The 27,522-nt window shown below is 33.1% G+C and overlaps 1 protein-coding gene across 1 annotated transcript in view; it reads right to left on the reverse strand.

Annotated features, from left to right (window-relative positions):
• Positions 1-18,030, reverse strand: part of LOC128683821 (uncharacterized) — a 44,837-nt gene extending 26,807 nt beyond the window's left edge. The window contains exon 1 of the mRNA XM_053769784.1: positions 17,914-18,030. The gene's annotated coding sequence lies outside the window, so the exon portion shown is untranslated. The remainder of the gene's footprint in view (positions 1-17,913) is intronic.
• Positions 18,031-27,522: the final 9,492 nt, after the last annotated feature.

Here is a 27,522-nt window from a genome sequence, read left to right on the forward strand (position 1 = left end):
GGCAGGTCACTACTTGCGTATGTTATATTAAAGCTACCAATGCTACCATACAACAATAAAACAAAAATAGAGAAGGGAAAAATAAAAGAAAATTTTATTTGCAATAAATGAGCACATATTATAGTGTTAAAAGGAAAAGCTTAAACCAATATATTTTATTAAAAATAAATAAATGAGTAGAATGCTATCTACCAGAAAATAACAAAAAATATATATTTACACCAGATCAAAATTATATACATTACCTGAGACTAAAATTATAGATATTCATTATTAAATTTTATATAGATCCATCTACATCATTATTCTGGTGTCTGCCTCTGATTTTTATCTCGCATTAGATTCAATATCGAAAAATGTATCTTTTTATATTAAGAGATTAAATATGTGAAGAAATATCCACACTCGCACATTAATCTGCAGGATCCATTAGACACGCTCGTCTTGATTTCCTTTGGATATTTCTTATATCCGTATCTTTTTTTTTCTACGTTATCTTTGCTGAATCACCCGATATAACATATTGCGTTGTTTGCGTTGTTGCTGTTTAACTAGAATTACGAAACCAGCGGCACAAATAGTTTAATGAGTATTAATTTGGTGTAAATTGCACGCCAGTCAACTTTAACGTTGACATAAGTTAACCTGCGCATCGACGACTTTCAGACCATGGAATTAGTAGGTACTCCGTGGTACTAACTAAATCCATGTTTCAGACAAAATGGCGTACCTACTCTGCGTTTTTCTGCACAGCATGGATTTTATAAGTACTTACGGAGTACCTACTAATTCCAAGCTGCACAGACAATTGTTAACGTCAAAGATTTTTTGACGGATGTCTAAAAGTACAAAAAAGTACTTAACCAAATTTCCTAGAGAGCAGAAAATAAAATGACAGACGAGGGAAAAGATACACTATACGCCTTAGATTCCCTGAAGCATTATTAAGTTGCGTCACGTATTTGTTACGAGAACTGGCTGTGGGCCGAATTTCGGACATTATTGGAATCATATTTCAAGATATCTAAAAAAGGCCCTTTAGAGTCAGTATGTACCAGTTTTATTTGGTGAATGAAATCCGTAGTAATGTTATAAAATATTTTCTATTTTATCTTTTCTATAGCTTGCTTCCAATATGTGAGAATTACTGAATTGTAACGTGTGAGATGGAAATATGTAACAGAAACCTGAAATGATACAAAATTGCAAATGTTTACACGAGGCTGGTTTCATGCGACGCGAAAACGGAGCGCGATAATAAAGCCGATACAGGCGTATGTCATTAAATTTGAAGATTTTCAACACGTTTAAAGTCAAAAAGTGTAATGTAAAACGACGTTACGAGTCTCAGTGCTGCGAGATTTAGACAGTTCACATCATATGCGACTCCTTGTAAAACTCCTCTGTTGCAACTATCAGGCGTGCGAAAGAGATAACTAGCTAATTTCATCTCGCTTTTCATTTTATTTTATTAATAAAATAAAATAACGTAACAAAAAGTTTGTAGTTTATAAAAAGGCGGTATCAGCATAATCCGTTTCGCTACAGCCACGACCAAATGAAAAAGAAATTTAATTTTCAAAAACTTAGATACCGTAACTCATAATTTCATAAATGTTGTTCACAACTCGAGGGAAACTTGAAAAGTCGCAATCTAGACGACAGTGCCTCCTGACTAGGGTCTCGACAAAATAACCAATCTACGGAAGATTAAGATGAAATATAAGCAAGTTTAAAAAAAAGATGAATTACCACTTTTTGCAAAAAATTTACTTTCGACACAAACTTTATTGTTGTCAGAGAGATCTTATTCCATTTAACACGTGACAAAAATAAACTGTAGTGAATTTCCTTCGTTGGCAGCAAATCCTGGGTTATGCAAAAATCCAAAATTCTTTATTGAGTTTAGGATGATATACATACATGTCAGGAAACGAAAAAAAAATACTTAAAGTCTACCGCCTCAGCTGGTGCGCAGGTGAGAAGAAATGACACACCATACTTCACCGTAGCCTTTTCTACAAAGATATCAATTAACAAAATGTAGGTATTAAATGGTATACGAGTATTATATTTAATGTATTATCCAAACTAAAATTATTCTACAACATTTCAGTCAATCGATTGAAGTTATCTGCTTGAAAATGAGTTGCAAGATTTCACGAACAAACAATCGTTCGTTGTTCAAAAATTGTGTATAAGACTGATCGTATACACAATTTTTTTGTTACAAGTAAATGTACTCAAATTCTGAAGAATTGCTAGGGAAAGCATAGCCGGAACCGCTGAGAGTAGAAAATTTAAATTTAGAATCCCATTGGGAAGTGTAGGGAAGTACCTAAAGAGGGTATACCGAACACCGCGGGAAACGAAAAAATAAAACTGTTGTTTCTGTCAATGTCAAATATTGTAAAGTAAGTAAGAGAAGTCATGAACAATGGAGCCATAACACGAAAACAAAATCAAAAAAATAAAAATCAAATTGTTTATTCAGAAATTAGATTTCACTTTTTCACGTCATATTCTAAATTAAATAATATTATTTACCAAAGCTACAAACCACTAGCATTTCGTAACGACCACTGGGTTGACGAGAAAAGAATAAGAAGGACACGTTTTACTTTTTTATGTGTAAAGGTTAAGTACATCTGTAACTTTAGTTTCTTTAATTTATGTCACTGCCAAAATTCACTCGAAGCCCACCAGAGGTATAACGTTTGCCAACTGTTGACAAGTTTGACAAGTAAAGTTGACAAAGTAAGTTCCCAGCCAACATTACGCCGATACACTTAGAAATTTCATGAATAACATAAAAGTGTTTCTTGGTAAACTTTTTTTTGTGATTCCATTTTTTTTTTACGATGATGGAATGAAGTTGAGACATATATTCCTGTTTGTGTCAATCCGTTATTTTACGATCATGATGTGAAATATATTATAATTAAATTACTTATTATATATTTAATATATATTAAAAATATATTTTAGTTTTATTTAGAAAAATCGCGAAAGCTTCCACAAGAATAAGTACTTTATATTTGTAGGACTTGTTTGAAGAAGAATGTAAATTGTTATTATAAATTGTCTTAAATATGATTTAATTAATTTAGCTAATTCGTACTCATTTTCGGACCTATCAAATACAGAATTTAGCCCTCAATAATACTTTTAGAACCCTTCCGGCGTGCTCATCGAAAAATATGATTTCAATATGTCCCAAAAGAACCGCTATATTTTCATTGAACTTCGATCGCATAAAATATTCAACTTTCACCGTTTTACATTTGATCAAAAATAAGTACGTACTCATTGAGCGAATTCTTTTGACGAAATTTGAAGATGTTTTTTTTTCTGGCACTCTTTTGAAATTAGAATTTCTTCCCGGGGAAATACCTATTCGATTCTGTGTATTTCCCTTTTCTATTGAAACAATCAATTGTAATTACTTCGTTGGTGACCTTCACCGCTTTTTTTGTATGCCTCTTCTGTTTTATTGCTGGCAATTTCCTTTTGTGTGGTCACTTTTATTCATTCTTCTCATCGTCTCTCTTAGAGTAAATTCGTCCTCCTAATTTTTAATATAAGGCTGCGGTGAAGTTTGTTGCGCCGCTTCTTCTTCACTTGCGCTTTGGAAGCCGGCAGTAGACTTAGTTTAAGTAATTTTTTGGACGTCAATAAGTGATGTATATCATCCTAAATTGAATAAATAATTTTGAATTTGAATTTGAATTTGGCTCCTAATAATATAAAATAAAATAATGCGCTCGGGGGCATCACTCTCATGAGAATTTCCAGCTAAAACTGTGCCTAAAAAGTACAGATTGTTTTCAAAGATGGCCGGTTGTTAAATCGTTGAATTTTCAAAATTGCAATGGCTTGTTACACTGACATGACCCCGGTATTCGTGGCGTCACAGCCCCGAATTCATCCAAAAACACGCGGAAACGAGACAGGTTATTTTGTAGGTACACGTGTTCCACCATCAACTTTTGCCTGATAGAATTTCCGTGAAAAAATCTTCGTACACTCCACATTCAACCCATTTATAATATAGTATGAAGTAAGATTGCAATGGAACACTGAATAGGTAATTAAAGTAAAAAAAAAATTGGTTTAAGTAGTTTTAACTAATATTTATCGCAATTAATTATGGATTGACCCACTAACGATAAAATTACTGCCAGCCTTATAGTTAAAGACTAATTTGACCCACTTTGACATGAAAACTTCTAATTTACATCGATTTTCATTACATGGAAATTTAATGTAATGACAGTTTCTTGACAAATTGTTTTGATGTATTTATGTTTGTAACGCGATAACTTTCGAACCGTTGGTCCGTATTTGATGAAATTTAAAAGGTATATAGGATATGCCAATAGAAATTTTTAATGTTCATGGGACATCAAAATCGGTTCAGTCGTTTTTTATACAATTCACAATTTTGTAAAAATTTCTTGTGTTCGCGAGGTCTAACTTCGCGGTGAACAACTAGTATAAAATATTATCTGAGACGAAAGTATGACGACTACATGGAGTAAATAATAGGCACATAAAAAAGAAAAATATAGATCTACACAGTTTACATACATATAACACTATATTATAAAATTTTATATCATAAATTTTAAAATTCACCTGTCTGTAGGTAGGTATGTAACAATCACGCAAAATTAACTGGATGGATTTCGATGAAAGTTAATACACAAATACAAGATAACCTTGATCGTACGATACATATTTTATCCCAATATTTCTAGTACATCGATTCGGTAAAAATGCGTTTATTTGACAAAAATATGTACATAACATAAACATCGACTCCCAAATTAGAGGAACCCGGTATCTTGAGAACTTGGAGCACCGTTACTGTGAAGGTTTATTATGGCAAAGTGATCATACTAGAGTATAATTGACTAATTATACTATCAATATATATGTTACAACATTTGTATACATAATTTTCATTTTATTTTATTTTATTTTATTTATTACACACATACAATATTTTCAGTTTATTTTACACAAAGAGAGAAAAGAACAAAAAATAAATATATAAATAAGAAATTAGATGATAAGCTTAAATATATAATTACTGGAATTATACATATGTTTACATCAAATTGTTGGTTCTACATGCATTGTGATTTGATATGCCTTAAGAATATTTTCTATTCCTTAAAGCAACACAATGAAGAAGAATTCATTTCCTGATGAATATGTATACTTTATTATGGTTTTAATATGAAGGAAGCCGAGACTGGCCGCTTGTAAAAGACAAACAGATTTTTAACACAAATAATAGATGTTATGGACCAGGTAATTAATCTATACATGTAACTGTAAGTGAGTTATGTCTGTATGTATATTAAAGGATCTTATGCAGGGTCTCCATAGAACTAATAGAAGCAGAAACATTTTATTTTTTATCTGTCAGTCTTTCGTCTATCTGTACAGACAATATGTTTGTCCGCGCATCACGCAAAAGCTAATACTTATATAGCTAGTCATATATTATATTAGTGTCAAAATCTGTTTTATCTCTTAATATCGGCCCGTACCGGCTCCGCTCGGGTGCATGCATGGACAAAATTGAGCATTTTAATTAATTCACAAAACTAAACTCTTGCATTGGCCTCTCGGGTTTTGAACAAACGTGTGTGGAGACTGTCGCACTTAGTTGAGAGGCAACATCCAACCTCATCACTAGGGAAATTTAGGGAACAGATAAATACAAATCCCATGGCGGTCTCGACGTAATTAGAAACCTTGTTATTCGACGTTTTTGTTCCTCTAATGTTCAGAATTTGCACAGATTTCTGTGCTATATAATAAAACTGTATATCTGTATATCGAGATATTAAAAAAACATAAATATGTATATTTTTGAAGTTACTTTGAAAATAATATATTTATTTCCCTTATCGATTCCTTTTTTAAACTTGCACGAGAAAAGTGATGATGGAAATGACACTAATTCAATCGACACAACAGATTTCACTGCAAATCGCAAGAAGTGTGTAATCTTTACAACAACAATTAATTTTGGGGTAATTTGGAATTTCTGAAATATTAGTATTAAGTGAAAGGTGCAATTTAACGAAAACAGAGAAAGGACACTCAAATTCTTATAATTTATTCAGAAATTATACCTTCACAGGCAGATTTTCACTTCAATTTTTATAATAAATAGTAATTTCTCACAAGCAACTACTGGTACAAACATTAGGCATAAAAGTGTAATTTATGTCTTTTCGCTTGCTCTCTCTGTCTCTTATCTGACCGTTTCCATTAGTAAGTCCAACAGCTCGACATTAATTAGTTTTTTATTGAATTTATAAAAATGGGTATCAAAAAACGTAGGTGCGGATGAAGACCGCGACAGAGGTGCTGAGATGATGTTAGGTAATTTTCTGCGGAGGTGGCAACGTGGTGTACGCAAAAAAGATTCGTTGAAAAACAAAGCAATGTAGACTAATAAAAAAAAAACAATATCATTTCTATAGTTTTCATTTCAACGACAAAAGTGACGAATCCCACTAATGCGAAAGTTTATGCGGGTAGAATATAACCTGTAATCTATACTATTATTATAAAGAGGTTTGTGAGTTTGTCAGTTTCTATGTTTGAAGCAGTTAATCTCCGAAACTACCAAATCGATTTCAAAAATTCTTTCACTATTAGAAAGGTACATTATCCAAGATTGCTATAGGCTATATTTTATCAAGCGAAGCCTCGGGCAACATCGAGTAACATTATATACACATGTTTTTTATCCCGAAATTCCGATTCCCATATATTCCTTATTTTGTGATGCAGATGGCATCAGGTGTCGAAACAGGAACAAAGTGCCGTCGTACACTCCAATTTGGAATGTATCTGCAAATTGAATTCAATGATAGTTAGAAGATCGAGCGTTCGGGTTGCCTAACAGATTAACAATAGCAAATAGCCTTTTGTAACCAATGCGTTTCTTGTTTCTATTTGTCTTTTATACAACTAGCGGTTTGTCCCGGCTTCGCTCGGGTAAAAACATAACAAATTATAACCCTAAATCTTCCTCAGGAATCACTCTATCTATCGGTCAAAACGTCAGGAAAATCCGTGCTAGCTATATAGTTTTTTGAGTTTATCGCGAACAGACAGACAAAGGCGGTACCTAGAGAACTTTGTTTTATATTTTCCCATTATGTTAAAAAATCTCCGAAACTGAGCCATGGCTAAAACACTCTCTACTCATTTTTTAACAAAAAAAATATAGATCAAAGGTTTGTATGTTTCAAATTCATGCGTGATATACATCACTTTGACATCAAAAATTTATTAAAAACTAAGCCTACTGCCGACTTCCAAAGGTGAGTAGAAGTGGTGGAACATGATTCACCGCAGCCTTTTTTCCAAAAAAAATTTATAGGTACTTATGTGGCTTTGATCACATTAAAATAAATAAATATATTAGGACAAATCACACAGATTGAGCTAGCCCCAACGTAAGTTCGGGACTTGTGTTATGGGATACTAACTCAACGATACTATATTTTATAACAAATACGTATATAGATAAACATCCAAGACCCGGATCAATCAGAAAAAGATCATTTTCCATCATGACCCGACCGGGGATCGAACCCGGGACCTCTCGGTTCAGAGGCAAGCACTTAACCACTGCGCCACCGAGGTCGTCGTCGACATTACGTAACAACTGCGTGGGGGGTAAAAATGTATTGTAGCTTTGCACTTTTACTTTACATTTAAAATAGCAAACATAAATTCCATTTAGTTACGTTTGTATTTGATTTCGTCCTTCCCATAGAGTTAACAGTGGAATCACCCCATTGTCTTTAATAATGACGCCATTAATACTAAATGTCAAATTTCACACAAACAACGTCGAATTCAGGATAAATCAGCCGCGTTTGTATTTATTGTGACAGTACAATTATTATTACCTTATTAGTTTCTCACCTGAGGGGCGAATGGTTTACATTTCACTGACTAATCGAGTCGATTCGCAGTTAGACGTAAATAACCAATCACAGTGCGCCATTGTGGCGCGACGACAACTACACTGCAATGTGATTGGTTCGCTGCGTCTTTCGAAAACTTGCGACGGTCGATATCGAATAGCAAACTCGTAATAGCCCTCTGAACGTGATCGCGTGTTGGTTTCAAACCCCGCAGTACTCCGTAATACCTGCAATTCGAAGCCCAATCTGTTATAAAATTAAACCTTATAATTTTAAAAATATGCCAGTAATTTTACGACCTTTCCTATATCTCTGGGCTTACAGTCGCCTCATACAACATCCGAGGGAACCCAAGTGGTACCCAATTATAAAGGAAACCACACGCCGCGCCGCCGTTCTCCGGATGTGTCTCAACATAATTTAGATTAGAGTAGCAGTGAATCAAACTCTTGTAATTTCACACGACATAAAAATACAAAATCTTATTTAAACACACGTTATAATAAATTATCATACGTTACATACAACCCAAGCTGACAATGTTATTTGTGTGTTACGTCACGCATCCACAGAGTGACAAACGCCAGTGACAAAATGTGGTTTCCTTACCGTTTGAAACGAGGCTGTGTTAGATTAGAATAATCACTGGCGACAGGGTCGGATTAAGGCAGTTTAGGCCCAACGTTGGCTCAGGGCCCCGGATAAATACAAAGGAATTTTAATTTATAAATATATATGTGTCTCATATTTTGGATATCTCATCTGTCCACATTTTTTTTATTAAACTTTATTGTTGAAGTAAAACATATTTAAACAAATTGCAAACTTAATGCTAAATGCATTCAGCAGTAGGTTGAACAGAAAAAGTTATTGCGGCGAAATAAGTAACACAACAATAAACTTACACTGGATTAAATAAGCTATATATAAAACAAACTACCTACATTAATATGAATGAATATATGTATCTAAAACAAGTATGGAATTAATATTTAAGAATCATGATCCGCCTACCCTTATCTCACTTCATTTGGGGTCGGCACGGCATGTCAGTCTCATCCACTTTTCCTTATCTGATGTCATCAACTAAGTATATTTTGGAAGAAATAATTAGGAATGTGTAAAATATATCGCCAACCATTCCAATTTATATTCTTAATATAATCACACGCAGAATGATTTAAAGTCTACAGAAAAAAAAAACAACGAGAGAAAGTTATACTTACATCGGTATGTGGACACTTTGTCCCAGCAGTAAGACATTTAATAAAAACGTATTACTTATGATGTTAGAAAATGGCGAAAGGGGAACGGGAATTTGAGGCCCTGATATTCCTAATTCGGACCTGACTGACGACGTTATTTTGAATAGAAATGAGATCGAGATAACAGCATAATAGAGCCTCTGTTTCTATTTCGCGCGATTCCCTTCGCGTGTAAGTAAACACATCGAATCAATTTGATTTCCAACTCAATAGTTTTCTAATTAAGTCGAGTAATGACGTTATTTGTTTAGCGGGTACCATTTTATTTGATCTATTAATAGTATTACACAAACAAACAAAAATGACTTTTCGACAAAACGTTTTTCCTTTTTTAATTTTGGCTATTATTATAATACGTACATCATACGCCTGGCTGGATCAACAATTCGAGAAAAAATCGGACGGTAAATTCGGGCTATACAATTATAAATATTCCACAGATATTATAATACTACATTGATGGAATATTGATGAATGAAGGATTCAGGACGTATAACGTTATGTGGGAAAACAGCATACCTAAGTGAAAATTCCTATCACTCATGACCAAAATAGACGATCATAATGAATGAGGGAAACTGTGAAAAAAAATGGCTATAATTATATACTTGCGCCAAAAATGTGTCGCCCTATCTCAAAATTTAAGTACAAACTCGCTTTTTCATATATTGGGATCTGCGTCACTGGAAGATTGATAACACAGGGGAACGGGTTTGAGCGATAGACCACTATAAGTGATTTATGTGACATAGAAATTGACAGAGTTTGAGAAGCCTTCTGCACGTGTAACAGCTGATCTGCTGAAAGATACCGCTACTGTTACTACTATATGGATTGTGGTTCATGATGGATTCCCGCCCTAGAATAGGACCGCTCTATATAAGAGGAAAAGGTAGACAGTTTGACAGCGCATCACTTGACAATTAATCTTAGTCTTCGAAATTGAAAAGTTAATATAAGGCTAGCTTTTATTTGTCATATCAAAGTATTTATGTGACTATGACGATAATACGTGTCAACAATGTCTTTGAAAAGATTTGTTCATTTTATATAGAATTCCAAATTAAATTAGTTTTGACAACCTTTTGGAAAATTCCGTAAATTAAATTAGATTTCATTGGTTTCTAAGAAGTTGTTAAGTATAAACAATAATTACATAAGTTCCATAAGTACCTAACTTAAGTATTTAAATTTAACTAAACTCACATTAATTTATTTTTATTGTTATTGACGATAGTTGAGATCTACCAGCTTGGTTTACTCATAAAAGTGATGTTAGAATGTTTTTTCATGCATGATGGAATAGGTATGTAAAATATGTTAGCAACTTATTTCTTATGGATTTTGAACAGGTACATTTTTCAAATCCATTTCTTAGAAAAACGGCGGTAAATACTAGCGGTCCGTCCCGGCTTCGCTCGGGTAAAAACATAATAAATTAACTAAATCTTCTTCAGGAATCATCTATTGGTGACTGCATGGAAATTAGTGACTTTAGTAATTGAACAGACAGGCAGACACGGCAGAGGATCATGTTTTAAAATAAGTAAGGAAAAAGATTACAATTACTAAAGATTGGATGTGAGAATATTTGTTACTCAAACTTGTAAAAATAATCTAATTGTCTCCTACGAATCTTAGTACAGATTTTTTATAGAACGAAATCCCGGAGCGCGACTTGTGTATTTATAATTTCTGTGTAATCTACAATTAAATTTATTCGTAGAGTATACCTCAGTCTAACGTAACAGGCGTTCGTAACTGGTTTCGATAAAATTATTATCGTTATTTCCAAATAAACATTTTACTCCGTTTGATCCTCTTCAAATTAGACACAAGAAAACAGGGAAATAAATAAATCAGGCCTATTTTAAAAGACTCCCGGTACAGTTGGTACCAAAATAACTGCACACCGAATTGTTTCAATTTGCTTTTGATAAAGGTTTGCTTGTAATCCTACCAATTTGGGACGTCGGGTCATTTCTATCGGCGTATTCCGTATTTTGTTGCTACCATTTTCATTTACATTTAATGGAATTAAATGTTAATGACATTTAAATAAATTGTTCTGGCTAATTTGAGTGAAATGAATATATGTTTCTGTTCGTTTCAGTAGAAGTTGAAGACAAAGAATCTATTTTTCTCCAACTGAATATACGAGTTATTTTCTTGATTAAATCGGAAGGTACCTCAATAACTTGAATAACTAAACGTCGTTGTTTTAATGGTGATTTTCCTTAGTACTTGAGGATCTTTATGGTAAATCATTATCTTTAGAAGATTATATAATCTTATGACTATATATAATAATATCATTTATTATAAACAACTAGTTTATCATTAAGACTTCGCCCCTATAAATTTTCCATAAGATCAATTTTTTTTTTGGTGGCTACCCAATGTTCTATCGAAATTTCAATAAGGCAGCTTCAGTATATATTTAGCGTGAAGAAATAGAAACAAATAAACAAACTAATTTTCGCATTTACTAGCCCGTAGCTCCACCCGCGTTTCACACAGTTTTCTAAATATCTACAAACCAAAAATCACCTAAAAACCAATGCTCTGTTTTACGTGTTAAAAAGACGAAACACACTTTCGTTTGTAATATTATTATGGAAGTATGTTAATAAATAGTTGGGATACATTCCAACCTAATAAAATATCGGTGAAAGAGACCGCCATTCGATATGATATGAAATAAATATTCTTAAGTACATATCAAGATATGATATTCATACCTCTGTCAAGATATCCTATTCCACAGGCGTCAACGCCTCACATAAATATATTTCACGCCGCACCTACCCGTGTATTTAGTAATTGAACATTATTTTTAAAATAAGAGGACTTTTAACATAACCTCCGATTTTTCTGGGAAACATAAAGATATTTCTTAGGATAATATGGGTGTTAAGTGAGGTCAAAGTACGCTACATTGATTTTCGAGGAAATTAGACTTTCTTAGTAGTCGCACTTCGCATACCGATCATTCTGTAGTTGTAGAAAAAAATTTTAGTAAAACTGAAAGCTATTATTATTTTTAATGTTTTGTCTGTTTTTGTAGTTTTCCCAATAGGTATTTTAATGTGGCACAGGAACGTAACACATTACTGGTTTTAACTTTTTAATGAATGAATCTGATACAATATTTAATTTTCAATGAACTAGAATTTATTTTTAAAATTTAAAATTCTTTTTTATTGAATACTGAATTTTGAAAATGTAATAGTAAAATTGAAATCCATCTATTTTAAATAAAATGTGCTGTATCATTGTTTAATATTGTAAAGTGAGATAGGAACATAACACATTTTAACCTTTAACTTTTTTTACGAAACATCATCACCAGCTGTTTAATCGTATACACTGATGAGGCACTGGCCATACGAATGATTCTGATAAAATCCTGCTAATATTACAAATGTGAAAGTTTGTGAGGATGTATGTGTAAATGTTTGTTACTCTCTCACGCAAACTGTACTGGGCCGATTGTTATGATATTAAGAACACGGGTAGAATATAACCTAGAATAACTAACATAGGGTACTTTTTATCCCAAAATTTCCACAGTTAGTATAATATATTAATATTACAATTTGTAGACAAATAGAATATAACTGGCACAATATAATTTCTTTTAAAAAATATTGTTCTTAAAACAAAATATTCAATATATTCCTACGTAGATGCAAAAGGAGAGAATGCGTTAATTTTCCACCCGAGCGGGCCGGTTGAAACTCTCATCAATTTGTGGTGGCTTGTGTGCGATTAATTGGTTCTCGAAGCATATACTAGCGACCCGCCCCGGCGCCGCACGCGTGCCATATTATGAATGATATCCTTACATATCATAAAACAAGGTCCTCTGCCGCCTCTGTTTGCGATAAATTCAATAACTACTGCACGAATTTTCATGCGGTTTTCGCATCGAAAATATGATATTAACTAATTTCTTTTTACATCATCTAAATTTACATCAATTACATATTGTGCACAACATTCAATTAATAGCTTACTGATTCTTTTAGTAACCTTACAAATTACCTTATAATTATAAAAAACAAACAAAATTTTCAAAGTTTTATCCTTAAAATGTAGACCAGGTTTAAATATTTTTAGACTGTCGTAAAATATATTTTATTTATTGAACGTTATGATAAATCGTGAAATAGGTACTAGAAGGAACTAAAAAAATACACAAGTATAATCGTGTTATTTTTAGAACTAGTACTTTCATTCCATATCGCAAACCTCACGAGCTATATTACAAACATTTATTTTGAAAGCTGTAGGTTATTTTCTATTTTCGTAAGCCCTCAAAGTAACTCAGGAGCTCATCAACATTCAATATACGTAACACGAAGGACAAATAACCTTGACATTAATTAGTTTACATGTTTCCAACTTCTTACAAGTAATTTTAACGTTTAGTCAACGTTTACTCACGTTCACAATCAAGACCTTTAAAGTACAAGAAAGTAATTAGGGAGAAATTATTCGAGAGTCCAAGTGAATTTTAGAATTCGTCCCACATTTGTTTTTCCCTCAATTCTGTTATCTATTTTTACTTATGTTTTTGCTGAGTCAGTGGCGGTAAGCCAATTTTGATAAATCAAATCGCATAATTTATTCAGAAATTAGACCTTCACAGACACATTTCATGTCATATTCCAAATTAAACAATATTAACCAAAGCTACAAACTACTAGCATTTCGGAACGACCAAAGCTGAGTAAAAATGCCGAAAGATACTCATTTAAACAGTGTTGGTCCCTATCATGCCAGAAGGGCTTACCATTCTTTCTCTCAGTTACATAACAATGTAAGTAGGTACACAATAAAGTACATGGTCAATAGGTACATAAATATAATTGTGTTCTAATGAAAAAATAGATCTATAATTGACCAAAAAAATACTTTTAATAACGGATTGAGCTGATCAGTTCCCCGACAACACCCGTTCACGAGTTGACGCATGGATCATCCATCGCGAAGATCAACCACAATAGAGGAAAACTCACGAACCGGAGTGTCATCAATCGTTTCGAATCTTCACGACAATTCTTTACATTTTGAACGTGGACATGTTCTGGATCCATGGTCTCTAAAACGAAACCAATCAATCAATTTAATATTTTATTTGTGTAAAACATTTAAAGTAAGATCACATTATTTATTTTATTACATGATTAAATATAGTAATCAAACTCAGTACCTCTTGGCTCAAAGACCACTACACCACAGGAGTCTCGTAAGAAGCTGCTAATGAGTATTTCCTCTTTGAAGACGGTGAAAAACAAAAAGCAATAGCGTTTCGCTTATCTCATCCAGTGTTTGCCAACCTGTTGTCCGCCACTTCTTTGAGGATAACAGAGCCATTAAAAGACTCGAGTGGATAGATTTTATTATAGAAAGTATTATGGCATAGTTATTTTTAAGTATAACGTTTAATCTAAAAGTTAATTATACCACATTTACCTGTATGCCAAAAATCTATTATGCCAAAACCGAAATGCCAAAGGAGCCCCCCCCTCCTCCCTATCACTTGCCATCTCACGTTTTCCTTTTTATTAATGCTGTTATTAATGCAATCCATCACATTCACAGGAGGAGGTATCGAGTAAGAAGGGAGTTCGCATTAAAACGAAAAACTTAATTGAAAATAAATTTTAAATTAGATTTTTTTCCTACGTCAAATCGACGTAAAATATAGGCATATTTTACACCGTTCTCACATTAACAGAATAGATTACATTTTAATTATAAAATATTTTTGAATATATACTAAAACTTATAAAGTAAATATAAACTTTGTATCATCCAGAGTTATAGTCAAACTAACGTCCCACCTCACTATTTGTTATTTGTTTGAAGAGTTAACTTTGGCTTCAAAATTTGACTTGGTTAATAAATATTTAATGAAAATATGTATTCAATGATTTACCTATGCAAAATCTAAACAAATTTCCATAAAATTTGGTACATAGATAATAGATATGTAATATAATCTGGAACATAATGAGTAGACTAGGTACTTTTCATCAAAAAAATCACAGGGAAGTTCCAATGCGCAGATAATACAGGAGGAATAAAAAAAAAAGGTTGTGAAAATAGTTTCCGTTCAAAATAGGATAGTCACAAAAAGTTTGGAAAACTCAGATCTAATCTAAATTCAACACAACATGAAGGCCTTAGAAACATGACATAATTGCTTACCACGCCCCCAACACCCTCTTACACGCAATTAATAGTCCCAGTTCTCTGTATACAGTTAAATTCGAAAATGAATTGCTACGTACATATGTCTTATGTTTATTTGGGATTCGTTATTAGGACGCGCGTGTGGTCAGTTTTTTTTTTTTTTCACGAAATGACCACACACAGTATTACTATGACTCCTGTTAAGATTTTGAAACCTGTGTTTTTTTCAGTTGTATAAATAATGATGATAAGGAGCTCAACGGCGAAGTGACTAGCGCACTCGGCCTGTAATAGTGGCGATTAAAACACTCTCACAATGATCGGTCATTGGATGGGTGACCGAAATTATCTTGAGCTTCGGAACGCACGTAAAGCAATTGGCTCCGGTTGTATTTGTAGTCAATCCGCAATGGGCCCGCGCCGTGGGTCATTGCCCAAACTCCTTATCCAATGTCCCAGCAGTGGGGACAAATAAATGGCTGTTGAAGATGATGATAAATAAAGGGCCAATGATATATTACGTTATTGCTCCACTCCAAGCGACTTCTTTCGCGAGCATTTATTGTTTAACCCACAATGACAGAAGGAGGAGAGTTTTTTTTTGTAATAATTTTATTGTGCTAATAACACACGTTCAAAAAGTACATAGGTACATAACAAGAAAGTTAATACACAATGGCGGACTTATCTCTTTCAGTCAACCGGCGATAGTGTGAGGCGATATATTTACTCAATAAGTTATAAGTTTCTGTCCGTGAAACCGTAGCAGCCAACCGATTTTGATAAACATATGAGCTCTCATAATTAAACCGTAATTATTATGTTCGACCATTCGAACATAATAATTACGTAATAATCGTAATAAAAGCGCTCTTTGACAAATGCATGGTAAAAATTAAGAAAATATTTTTAAGTACTAGATGTTGCCCGGGGCTTCGCTCCTGTGGGAATTTTGAGATAAAATATAGGATAAATATAGGCCCACTTTTAGACGTCCCCTTTTAACAAGACCACGCGGAAGACGCATAGCCATGCCATTCTATGGAGCAATTACACTAAAATAAGCGCTCGACGACATTTATCAAGCCATGTTACTCTATGGTAATCCTGGCCGTGGCTGCCGTCGTTATGCAAGTCGTTAAGCTGAGCTTTCCTAAGTTATAAGCTCTAATGACTTGACGGAAGGAAATATCATTTAAACTTCATGTGATAACGTGTGAAGTGAGCGAGCTTCTGATATGGACTCCAAAGAAATTGGCTTTTTGTGTCTCTTCATAGAACAACACACTTCATGAGACACCAATTAAAAATATGCTGCTATGCTAATATTATAAATGCGAAAGTCTATCTGTCTGTTACACTTTCACAGCTAAACCGTTTGTCCAATTTTGATGAAATTGGCAATTGATATAGTTCCCGAGGTCATGTTAACAAAAAAGTTGCGAATGTAAAACGTGATTTATAAAGTTAAATAAGTATTTTATTCATATAAAACTAGTTAAATAAAATGGCGCTTTTATACCAATGCGACAATTAAATATTAACAGATAACTAATAAAATTAATAAAATTCGCATCGAAAAGCGGGAAACGAAATTTCAGATCAGTTTTCATGAAAACAAAAAATATATTTTATAGCACATTGGCCGTGGATATTTTTCGCAATGGACCATAAAGTAGTAATTCCTTTATCCCTTAGGAACTACTTCAGCTTTCGAGAAAATAATATATTCATATTTCCCCTACGAATATATTATTATCTAGAGAATTGCCTTCATACATATTTTTATGCTTATTAAGATTATTATTCATTCATTTATTTGCATAATGCGTGAAAATATATTTACTATTTTGTTATGAAAGCGTTAGTAAAACATAATGTGCTGCTCTTGCGCCGATTAAAGCCAGTCATGGGAAAGATTTTTTTTCTTTAGCTAGTAACTAGTCACTATTTCAGAAATTCAATGGGATCAATTTTAAAAGTAGTTTTTATTTGATTTTGGGTCTTTAAGTTTTATAATAACAACATCAAAACCGTCCAAAATGTTAGCCACGAACGGCTTTCACATTTATTGTTTTTACTTTATATGAATTACTTATATGAATTTATTTTTACCCCAATGCAAATTTAAACTGTTTGTTGTATTAAATGTCTGTCAGTATATGAACTTGATAGTAGTAATTTACGGAATTTACCGCCCAGTGTCCAGCTAAACATGGCCTTCGAGATTTGAGTCTCGGCTCTGTCTTCGCCGTAAGAGATATAAACGTAAAAATTATTGTGGTATAATGTATATCTTCAAATAGTACATAAAAAAGTTATTTGTACATCATATCCATTATTTCCATCAATGATTCGTAAAATACGTGTTCTTTAAAAAATATCACTAGACTAAACTAAACAGTGAAAGTTAAATAAAATATCTTTTAAAAAACTTCATCGTTTCTATATTTGAAATAAAATAAAACAAAACTTACCGCTGAAAATACAACAGGAAACTATCGCACTGTTCACAGTTTTCATAATACACTAAACTAGTTTGACGTCTACGATTTCGTAGCACGCCTACGGTCGACTACGCGCGATCGGCTACGCGGTTGGCTTTCGACTGATTCTCTGCGCCCATTCCAGTGCGGTTTACGCCCAGTAATGTGACAACTGCTGTATATGGTTTTATGTTTTGTAAACTGTACTTTATAATTAATGTACAGTTTGCAAAACTGACTAAGACGGACTTTTTCAGAGCTGTGCCCAATGAGGATATTCTAGTATACTCTCTCTAGAAACTAATTGAGACACATATCACTTCATTAAGTTATTAGCACCTATTTTCGGCATTTTATTTTACAATCCAATCAACTCTTTGTCAATTAAAATCCATTTTATGTGAACTGGCCTTAATTTTGTGATAGATTCCTGCTAAGACCATTTTTCTAATTTATTATAATAATCTTAAAACTCTGCTTAGCAAATAGTATTTTAGTAAAATTATTTTTCGTAGACTATCATAAGATAAAATATTTCTTTTAAGAGGGCTTTTTCGACGTACTCATCATATTTCGTTTAATCATTGTTAATGAGCGCAAGAGCGATTTATTAGAATAAAAAATATAAAGCCCTTTTCTTTTGTGCTGTAATAGTCGTATATGTGGTCTTTATGGATGTGATTACTAGAGTGGGTTGCACCATTCAACAATGACGTTAATTTTAACTTGCGCAGAAAAACGCAAAGTACGCCATTTTGTCTAAACGTCAGCGGTCAAAGTCAACGTCAAAGTTGACTGGTGCAACACACCCTAAGAGTCGACCGATAAAAATTAAATTACTGTGTTTTCTTAGTGAAGGTGTATGGATTCGCTCTACAGCTTTTACGTCCTGCAAATACTTCACTATCTGTCTAGTACTGTTTGTAGATATATTTAAGACTCCCCTCACTTAGGATTTTGGGTTCAAAAGTGCTCTATATTTTGTTCCAGGTTTTATTCTAGCTTTAGACCAAATTTCATCTATTTTTTTATACATTTTTATATAAATGTGGTAGTATACATTGGATGTACTATAATTGATTACTATTGACCATGTATCTCTCATCGATGTAATTACCTAGCTCCTTCCTCACCCGTGGCATTTCATCTTCTTCTCTTCCCTAGATATAAGACATCCTAGTTTTCAGATCAACTGAGTGGCACTTACTATCATTTGCTAGCTTATTATTTATTGTCATCTACTTGTCGCAGGCAAAATCCTGCGACTTCGTCCGCATTATTTTGTCCAGAATAAAAGATGCTTCGATCATATCTATACTATTATTATAAAAAGATAAGCGTTTGTGAGTTTGAATGTTTGAGGTGGTCAATCTCCGAAACTACAGAACCGATTTCAAAAATTCTTTCACCTTTACAAAGGTACATTATCCAAGATTGCTATAGGCAATATTTTATCTCAAAATTCATCTTAGTGCAACATCTAGTATTTCATAAATTCAAATTGGAGCTAGAACAGGGAAAGGAAAGCCAAGAAGGGCGGCATTCATAGATGTAATAAAAGACAAGAAAGACGTGTCATAGGGAGGTGCAATGAAAGATGCTTATGTCCTTCTCTAACTATAAGTATAATATTAGTTCAGATAACACATGATTTAGAATACAGACATCTGCCCGAGTTTTAAAAATATTCAGAATTTTGTTTTAACGTTTCAAAATCAATTCGTAATAGAGCGGATAAATTCGAAAAAATGTAAAACAAAAGTGTTTCAATCATAAAAAAGGGGATTGAATAAATTTATTCAACATATTCATCTGTACATACATATGTCTTACGTTGAAATTGGGCGTCATATTGGATAAAAGTAAAGTCGGCTCTATAAAGGAGCGAGAAAGATTTCTTATTAATATGAGTTTGAAATATTAGACTACAACCGATTGAGCTGAAATTTCGTGTAGTGTAGTTTGAAAGATATAATGCATCTTGATGGTGAACCCAGGATCAACGAGGTAACTCTTCAAAGGTTTATTGCAAGGACATGATTTGTGAACGGATGTGATTTATGTCGTATGTCGAATGCAATAAGATCTCTTAGACGACAATAAAAACTTGTGTTAAAAATGTCAATTTTTACCCCCGACGACAGGGAGTTATAAGATTAACGTATCTGTGTATCAGTCCGTGGCATTGTAGCAGCCAAATAGTTCAACCGAATTTAATCTAGTTTTTTTAAACTTATTACAATCTGCGTGGAAGATGAAACAGCTGGCATATCTATATCTCATTTCTTTCTCTCTTAAATTAAATTGTTTTATTAATTGAAATAATGAATTTCTCAGCTTGAGTGTACCTTGTATCTCCAGGCTGTGCAATTCCAAGGAGAGATCTCAAAATGGGTCCGAAGTTTACCAAGGATTGTGCTATGTTTGTGTTAGCTAACTCGATTGAACGAGTATTGTGTATCTTGTCTGAATGCCGATGGTGTCAAAAGGTTGTTGTTAATCAACTCTATCAAATTTTGTCTTACTAATGTTGTTTGGTTACACTCGTGTTTGCCCGCGGCTTCGACTTCGTTTATATTTTCTGGCATTCGAATTTCATCTTTTGTAATTTAACACTGTTCGTTTTATTCGCATCGCTTTTTGGGTAGGACGATTAAAACCTATTTTAGTCTAATTGAAAATTTAAGACTCCGAAGCCGTTGGAATACTCTCATCAGTTGAACATACATATTGCAAACATAGCTCTCTCGATTAAATTCTCTTTAAATAAAAAAAAACTAGATCAAAACTAAATCTTACTTACTCTTAGGCCAACTCAATCCGTGTGATATGTTCATACTTTATTTATTTATTAAGTTGAAATAAATTTTCATTTCAACCTGTAACAAATCAAGTTCACCGTTAACATCATTTTCAATGTTAACCAAATCTTTTTTAGGTTTTTCATTATAAATTCTGATATCAAAAGGCCCCTAAACTAACGGTAACAGCGTTTTCTTGCGGTTTATTACAGTTTAAGATGTTCAAAATAGGGTTGCCACACATCACGTCCTGCTATAGTGTGTCGTAAAAGTGTCAAGCGAATGTGGTAACTTTTCAAAGCACCCACTTCGGAAGGAATGAAGAATCTCGCTCAATATTTGTGGATTTTACGGTTAAGTCTATACTGTACATAAGAATAAATATTTTCATTATTTTTCTTTATAAATTATTAGACTGCGACTCCGTCCGTGATAAATAGCCTATTGTCACTCAGAGTCTTTCTTTTTCTATAATTATAATAAATAAATAAATAAAGATAATTATACTAAAAAAGAGTGACATAATATAGAAATGTATTTTTTTTTACAGCAGCACGGATAAAGTACTATTTGAGAGTGATTCCATTTTGGTTACCTAAATCTCGGAATAACAGTAAGCTTATTCAAAATTGATTTATAGATATTTATGTGATGTCCCTACTGATATACTAATTCAAAAACTACCGGACAGAATTTTATACTGTTTTCAGTATAGATTTTCACAATAGATAGTGTAATTCCTGCGGAACTTCATTCCTTTAACTGCATTTATAACATGGCTTGATGATAATAACTTGAAGATAAATCTTGATAAAACCAACGTAATGCATTTTAGTCGAAGACTGCAAAATAGATAAAGTTTTAAAGTCGAATATCCAGGTCTAATTTTGAATTTGACAATTAATATAAGGTACACATTTAATAAATATAAGGTAAATATATTTTTTCACTTTTATTTTTTATTATACATTAATCTTATTAAGCATGTGTATTTCCATAGTATCCAGTGCATATCCATATAATTCTTATAGAATTATCTATGATAAATAATTATCTAATTATTTATTTGCATCTGCATATTTTGAAAAAATATCTACTTGTACATACTTCTGTATTATTCAAATAAATGTCAAATGAATCATTTAACAATTATGTAAATTAGCGGCCTAATTGCTCGGAAGTTTCCTTGAACCATGAAAATGTTACGATTTTGAACGACAAATGATTAAAACGCGAACCGATAAACATTATTACACGATAAAATGTTATTCCTTGCGTCTTTTAATCGACCCTATGTGTGGGTTATACAGTTGACTTTGGCGTTAACTTTAACGTGCGCAGAAAAACGCAAAATACGCCATTTTGTCTAAACGTCAGCGACGCACCGGTTAAAATCAACGTCAAGTTTGATGATGCATCTCACCTTAATAAGTTAATTATAAATCTTCGTTTCGTTATAATTATATATAACCAGTAAGTTAGAATTATGTAATTACAATATTAGTGCCATTGTAAACTAAATAACTAGTCTAAACGTTAAAATAAACTCATTGAAGTATATATATTACAAATTATATAGCCCATCAAGCGAGTTGTCTTGCGGCAAAGTGCCCAAAAGGCTGGCAGCATTGCCGATTTGCACTGGAATTCTTGTTAAGAGGTATTATTTTATTCATAAGTATAAGTATGAAAGCCTCTACCGACGCCGCTAAGTTTTCAAACAAAATCCCCAGTTAGGTTAGAAATAATATAAGAAAGTTGTGCTATTCTTCCGACTTGCCAATACTTACTTATTGTTGGGGAAATTTACTGGCAATAAATTATCAAACACAACGGATTATATTATAATAATAAAAATGGACTTGAAGACAAGTTTTCGCTCTTTGGATCTATTGTAATTATGACCTATTTTGTCAAGTTTTTAGGCAGCGTGAATTCTTTTTAGACCTTGTGATTTCTGTCCTAAAATGGAACCACTCCAGGATAAGAAACCATGATACTTTATAGGTAGCAACAGCATTCCCAAAGACGATTGATATCCAGACAGACATTCGTAAAAACGCAGCCCAGTTTTTTAAATTTGATTTTGTAGCACGATGTTTTTTTTTTGTGTTGTGTTGAATACAATAAGGTGTCTCTGATTCTCTGATCTGAAGTTTAAAAAAACCTTAATCAATATCTCTATAGTATAATTTTGTCTATAGTACCTATAGTTTATAGAACCGGTGTTTATGTTAAAATCTTCATTGTTATGATTAAAACATAAATACAGAAAATATGTAAAATCAAAACAACATTTTTAACAAGATACCCTCTGACATTAAAAATATTAACTCGTTCGATGTATTTAAGAAACAATTAGCCAAGCACGTCGTTACTACTTACTGAATTTGTCTGTTTTTATTTTTATTTGTTTATTAGAATGACAACGAATATTATATGTATGTTTTGTATTATGTTCTAATGTAAGTGATGTAAAAATATGTCTTAAATATGTTGAGAATAAATAAATGTCTTTAAACCTAAACTAAAACAACATTTGATTATTGACATTTGAGTTTTGAACTCCTTCCTAAAAATCGGCGAAAATTAATAAATATCCTCAGAATCAAGACGTTAATCGTCTAATCTAATACACAGTTTAGGTGTAAATTCAGAAATCCTTTCAGACAATGGAACAATCGAGATTGAAGATCCCCGTTATATTGGTGTTTAATTTAAAACAAGAACTTGACAGTCCACTGACACAAAATAACGACCGGTTAGAAGAATCCTACTAAGAGCCGTGCCCCATTGGTGCTCGTGCTCCGTCACGTTAACATCCGTCGATGGATCAACGCAGAAGAACGTAGAAACTGTATGAAGTTTCGAAGTACATTATTACACATCAAAAGCCATAGAAAATAACGGGAGATCGTCGGACGGAGCCTGTCCTACACACATACATCGACAATCTTTCGCATTTATAACTTTCGCATTTGACGACCTCGGTGGCGCAGTGGTAAAGTTCTTGCCACTGAATCGAGAGGTCCCGGGTTCGATCCTCGGTCGGGTCCTGATGGAAAATGATCTTTTTCTGATTGGCCCGGGTCTTGGATGTTTATCTATATATGTATTTGTTATAAAATATAGTATCGTTGAGTTAGTAGCTCATAACACAAGTCTCGAACTTACTTCGGGGCTAGCTCAATCTGTGTGATTTGTCCTAATATATTTATTTATTTAATATTAGTAGGTTTTATCAATTCTGACAATACTATATCTCATCTGATCCATAATTTGTGTCGCTGACAACAAGTTGAATAATTAAATTCGGCCAATTCGTCATTTGATTTCAAAGGCTCCCACTTGTGTCTGCGTTAATGAAACTTGTTAGTGGATGGGTTTTATTGATGGCTTCATCGTTAAACATTGGCACTCGGGTAATATTTACTTTGTTATCGACTAAACAAAGTAAATATTTCAAAATGGCCGAAACATTTTGGGCCGGTAAACTGAACAACATTTCTGGGAACATTTCTGGTAATTAAAATATATTTCGGTTCGGTTCGATCCGACCGAAGCAAAATTGTGTTTGAGCTGTGATAGAATTCAGTTTGTTCAAATTTCAATTTTGTTTGACAAAATACCACCATTGTGTTAACAATTGTGGTTGTTTTTTTTTTGTTGTAAAAGGGCCTGCCCCATCGATGTTCAAGCCCCATTTTTTTACACTTGGAAAAAAGTGTGACTAAATGGCAACTACCCTATTGGCAATCTTCATTGCGCACTAGTTTTTATGTTGATTGAAAAACTAGTGCAGTAATTTATAGTACAAAAATAAATTCCCATTATTGCCTGAAAGTGGGTTTAACCTTGGCTCCTTGACTAGGAATGAAATACTTTAAGTAATCAGTTTTATTAGTTACAAGTATTATAATTTTTTTCAGTCCTATTTAAAGTATATAAGGAATGCGGTTTGACTACAAAATCCGTGACGTCACAATACATTATGTACTGTCAAACAAGCTCCATATACAATTTTGTTTTTAACATTAGAAAAAAGCATCTCATTTGACTAGATGGAAAGTAGCCAATAAAGTCATCATCATTATTGAAACAAACACGGAACATAGAAATGCATTGTGACTTCACGGATTATGTAGTCAAACCGCATTCCTTATATACTTTAAATGGTAAATTACTATAAATAAATAAATAAATATATTAGGACAAATCACACAGATTGAGCTAGCCCCAAAGTAAGTCCTAGACTTGTGTTATGGGATACTGACTCAACGATACTATATTTTATAACAAATACATATATAGATAAACATCCAAGACCCGGGCCAATCAGAATCGGGGATCGAACCCGGGACCTCTTGGTTCAGAGGCAAGCACTTTATCACTGCGCCACCGAGGTCGTACAAATATGTGTATCAAAATAGCTCATTTTAATTGAATCTGCGGTACTGTATATAGCTATAAATGAATATTGCATTGCATCTGATAATTATTACAATGACATCGCTCATGTTCATTCAAAATTATTTTATGGTTAAGATCACGCCATTATTATAAAGTGGCATGGTTACTAATATTGTAAAGAGTAAAGTATTGTATTTTTTTTCTTTGTTCTTTGTTTGTAATGAAAAGGTTCAAAAACGGTAACGCTATACCGATTTTGATGAATTTTGACATAGAGACGAAACCTTCAGGAGTAAACAGGTTTTAGTTGAATTTAATTTGGGTTGGAAAAAATATATGAAAAAAATTTTTATAAACAAAATTTAATTTTATAGACAAAAATTCATGTAGGTACTCCACTAATTGATACTTATTTATGAAGAAACTTAGGTTTGAGTTCACGGAAAATTTTGCTCTAAAATGTATTAGGTATATTAACGAGGCTTTCATGGAACATGATATTTGAATTAAATATTTAGATACTGTTAATGCTTTATACATAATAAATAAATAGTCATAAATAGTTTGCAAAAAAAATCGTATTCTTCTTCAAAAATCTTCATTCGTTGAATTAATTCAGAGTCCTTTAGTTACTTGACTTAAATTTTACAAGAATAAGCCTCGCTTATTCCTCGCTTATTAGGTACACATAGAAAATTTGGAATTTCGATCGACAGTTTGTCGAGAATATAAAATAAAATGCGAAAATTTACTTTGAATTTATTTTTTGTGTTATGCCAGCTCCTCACTGTCGCCGAAATTAGACAGATGCCGACACGAATGCGCGAACATTGCGTAGTACGTATAAGTGATTTTATTTACCGCAAATAAAAACCAGTAATGTATACCGAATCCGCCAAAATTTGTGCGAACTCTTTGGCGACAGTGTGGAGCCGGCATTATAAAAATCGACGAATCCTGTCGAACAAAATATCAATTTAAAATAATAAATGTACTTAGTTATTGAAATTGAGAATACATACTAAAATTATACGCTTTCACGGTTAAACCGCTAGATCAATTTTGTTGAAATTTGGTTTGCATGTAGATAAAAAAAAACCCGTTCAACCATAGGCTACTTTTATTTCAAAAATCAACCCCCAAGTGACTATAATGGGGGGTGAAAGTTTGTATTGTTAAAAAAATACCTACTATCTAAATGTCCAAAGCATCACCTCAAATATCACCAGGTGCTTTCATTTTGTCCTGCCAATATTACATGACGATATAAAACTAAATAATTCCGCCCACGTGCGTGGGAGGCCATTACGAGGTCATCAGGGTCACATAAAACCAGAATACTCTACGTGACGGGGTTTTGATATTTAAATTTTGCGTTGTGCGACAAAGAACCTTTTAATTACACTGCAGGTATTTTTATTGGCAGTTTTTTATTACATTTAAAAAAAAATCTATTCATCAACTACTCGTATCTGTACCAAATTTCATTAAAATTGACGATTGCTTAAGCTGAGAAAGCGTGACAGACAGATAAACTTTCACACTTTAATGTGTTATTCAAGACCTTCTTCCATTGTTCTCTCCCCCTAATTCCTTCACTTTGTGGCGTGTGGTTCCGCCCTAGAATAGGACCACTCCATATCCTACCGTCGATGTCGTACGAGGAGGGACACACAACCTAGACTAATAGACAACAATAATATTCCCAAGGAGTGTACAATCAGAGCAGAATCTTCAAAATTTTAGGTTTTTTTCCGCTGCCAACATGCAGAGAAGACAGAGAGATATTCTTCACTTCTTGATATGACACGATGCCCACTTTTTATAGTGATACTATCTCCTGTTCTTCCTCTTGTTCTTCTCTTGGTTTCTTCTCCCTTTCATAATATATCTAAAGATTGCTTCGTGTCCAAACATTTTCCCTAAGAGAAATTAATAATATTGTGATACGTAGACGACGACCTCGGTGGCGCAGTGCTAAAGTGCTTAGCTCTGAACCGAGAGCTCCCGGGTTCGATCCCCGGTCGGATCATGATGGAAAATGATCTTTTTCTGATCTATATGATGTTTATCTATAAATAAATGTATATGTTATAAAATATTGTATGGTTGAGTTAGTATCCCATAACACAAGTCTCGAACTTACTTTGGGGCTAGCTCAATCTGTGTGATTTGTCCTAATATTTAGGTACAGTCAACAGCACATCAATCTACCCAAATTCATTGCAAACTCGCCGCTATTACCACGCCATAGAGGTTCATGCTTAGGTAACTTTATGTGCCGTTGAATGTATTAATTTTATATAACTAATTATCCTGTAAAATTTCACAGCATTAGTGTTATATAATGATACCTACTGGTAGTTACAAAACAACATTTTTCCTGGTT

This window comes from Plodia interpunctella, chromosome 3, assembly GCF_027563975.2.
Source record: "Plodia interpunctella isolate USDA-ARS_2022_Savannah chromosome 3, ilPloInte3.2, whole genome shotgun sequence".
Taxonomy (NCBI): domain Eukaryota; kingdom Metazoa; phylum Arthropoda; class Insecta; order Lepidoptera; family Pyralidae; genus Plodia; species Plodia interpunctella.